Here is a 3491-nt window from a genome sequence, read left to right as displayed (position 1 = left end):
TTTGCAAACCGTGCATCCGTTTCCGGTGATCTTTATATCGATTTCAACTGAAATCATCTCATATTTCCAGTGGCATGCTTGGTTTGCCAAGTTACTACCTTGTTCATCATTTTCCTTCCGGAGCACGCATATGCATCGCATATCATATCTTGCATATCATTCATGTATTGCATCATGTTGCTTGTGCATTTCCCGTGATTGATTGTGGTTCCATTGCTTGTGTTCTTGTCTTGGGTAGAGCTGGGAGACGAGTTCGTGAACGAGGAACCTGTTGAGTATGCTTACGGGGATCAAGCTTTCGACAACTCTGAGAACATTGCAGGCAAGATGACCATACCCTCGAAATCACTTCTATCTTTGCTTTGCTAGTTGTTCGTTCTATTGCCATGCTGCGCTACCTACCACTTGCTATGTCATGCCTCCCATATTGCCATGTCAAGCCTCTAACCACCCTTTCCTAGCAAACCGTTGTTTGGCTAAGTTACCGCTTTTGCTCAGCCCTTCTTATAGCGTTGTTAGTTGTAGGTGAAGTTGAAGTTGGTTCCATGTTGGAACATGGATATTTTTGGAATATCACAATATATCTTATTTAATTAATGCATCTATATATTTGGTAAAGGGTGGAAGGCTCGGCCTTATGCCTAGTGTTTTCTTCCACTCTTGCCGCCCTAGTTCCGTCATACCGGGATTATGTTCCTTGAGTTTGCGTTCCTTACACGGTTGGGTGATTTATGGGACCCCCTTGACAGTTCGCCTTGAATAAAACTCCTCCAGCAAGGCCCAACCTTGGTTTTACCATTTGCCAACTAAGCCTTTTTCCCCCGGGTTTTCGCGAGCCCGAGGGTCATCTTTATTTAAACCCCCGGGCGAGTGTTCCTCTGAGTGCTGGTCCAACCTAGAGCACTGTGCGGGACCGTCCCTTAGCAACTTGGGTTATGTTGGTACCTGTACGCTTCGCTTATCCCGTGTGCCCTGAGAACGAGATATGTGCAGCTCCTATCGGGATTTGTCGGCACATTCGGGCGGTTTTCCTGGTCTTGTTTTACCATTGTCGAAATGTCTTGTAAACCGGGATTCCGAGACTGATCGGATCTTCCTGGGAGAAGGTTTATCCTTCATTGACCGTGAGAGCTTATGATGGGCTAAGTTGGGACACCCCTGCAGGGTAATACCTTTCGAAAGCCATGCCCACGGTTATGAGGCAGATGGGAATTTGTTAATGTCCGGTTGTAGAGGACTTGTCACTTGACTTAATTAAAATACATCAACCGTGTGTGTAGCCGTGATGGTCTCTTCTCGGCAGAGTCCGGGAAGTGAACACGGTTTCTGGGTTATGTTGCCGTAAGTAGTTTCAGGATCACTTCTTGATCATTTCTAGCTTCGCGACCGTTCCGCTACTTCTCTTCTCGCTCTCATTTGCGTATGTTAGCCACCATATATGTTTAGTGCCTGCTGCAGTTCCACCTCATTACACCATCCTTTCCTATAAGCTTAAATAGTCTTGATCTCGCGGGTGTGAGATTGCTGAGTCCTCGTGACTCACAGATTCTACCAAAACAGTTGCAGGTGTCGACGATGCCAGTGCAGATGATGCAATCGACCTCAAGTGGGAGTTTGACGCGGAACGTGGTAGTTACTATGTTTCTTTTCCCGATGATTAGTAGTGGAGCCCAGTTGGGACGATCGGGGATCTAGCATTTGGGGTTATCTTATTTTCATTTGGTTTTGACCATAGTCGGTCTATGTGTGTATTTTGGATGATGTATGGATTATATTTATGTATTGTGTGAAGTGGCGATTGTAAGCCAACTCTCGTTATCCCATTCTTGTTCATTACATGGGATTGTGTGAAGACGACACTTCTTGCTACAAAACCACAATGTGGTTATGCCTCTAAGTCGTGCCTCGACACGTGGGAGATATAGCCGCATCGTGGGCATTACAATGAAGTTACAAACCTACCCCGGTTTAGACCTTTGGACGTCGGGCCGGTAGGTTTCACGGGTCCGAGTTATTAGAAAAGTAATTTCCTTGTACTACCAAACATTGCTCTCACGCAGTTTTGGGCGAGTAGAGGCTCTTTTGGCGCTTCGTTTGAAATTTTGAAACACAAGCATTCACGTTTAGAGTACTCTTGAACTATGAGGATTGACCTAAATAGACAACGTTATATTTGACCTTGTATGTTTGAAAACCTCATTAAATTATCCACTTCTTTTTGAAATTTTGACACTTGAAAATCCTATAACTACGATTATTTTGGAATGGAGGAGCTAAATTTGAATCTGTTTTGTACACGACTACATATGCTATTATGTACAAAATCAGAGCAAAGATTGGTGCCCCCATAATTTAGGTATGGTTTACAAATGCCAAGATATCAAATTCAAATAATTGAATGGACTTCATGTTGAATTCGATTTTTTAAACCACCTTAAGTTGAATTCAAATGTATGCTAGTTCATAGGTAGCTATTTATAATGTCCATTGTGTAACTTTCGTATGTATAATGTGCTTTACGCACACAACATGAACTATACTCACGTTTATATTCGATTGCTAAAGCGATGCATTGTCTGGAGTTCAAAATACTAACTATGTGGATCAATTGTGTCGAATAATAACATAGACATGCTCAAATTTGATAGAATCTAGATGTCTGATGGATCAATGACCGCTCCTTACGCGAATTGCAAATATCATGATCCCATCCTAATATTTGGATACAATTTATATCTTTAATCAATGTGTAGAGCGGTCTTTTATGTGTAGTTTCTCTCTCCATCGGTGGTCTCTCACACATGCTCACACACTCTCTCCCGAGGTGTCTTTCTCGCACACATGCTCTAGATATAACCCTCCCTCCCTCTCATAACCATTTACAACTGTTTTCACTAACCTTTATCACAAGCACTCTTCCTCTCGCAAACATACACACGCACAATCCTCATTGACCCTTTCTATATACATGGACCTGCCTACGTGTCTCATGTACGCACATTATCTTTACGCCTGTCTCTCACGCATTGTCTCACACCTCTCTTCCTAATCGACGAGTATGATTCTAGCAGAGCATTCTGTAGGATGCCCCTTAAAGTTAGGTTGGATGAATAGTAATATCAGAGATAAAGGGGTTACCTTAGTCCGAGAACCTAGGGTTACAAATCTTAGCCGGCTTTGTCAGTGGACATAGAGTCCTTCACAATTCTACTATCTTTGTCTTGTACGACTAGTCAGCCATGGGTCTTCCTAAATGCGTCACGGGCCGACCAATGTGGCGCAGGTCGGAACCGAACGAAGGGCCTCACCTCGACCCACCGGACCTCACGCGGTGACACACCCTCTGCCCCCACGTCTCTGTATCTTCTCACACCCACACATACCAACACAAACACCACACACAGAGAAAATTTCTCCTGGTGCCTCTATTCCCTCCCCCCTTGCATATACACACTCAAGGGAATGAAATCTCTTGTCGTGACGTCATATCC

Source organism: Triticum aestivum, chromosome 2D (genome assembly GCF_018294505.1).
Source record: "Triticum aestivum cultivar Chinese Spring chromosome 2D, IWGSC CS RefSeq v2.1, whole genome shotgun sequence".
Lineage (NCBI taxonomy): Eukaryota > Viridiplantae > Streptophyta > Magnoliopsida > Poales > Poaceae > Triticum > Triticum aestivum.
Note: the sequence above shows the minus strand (reverse complement) of the source record.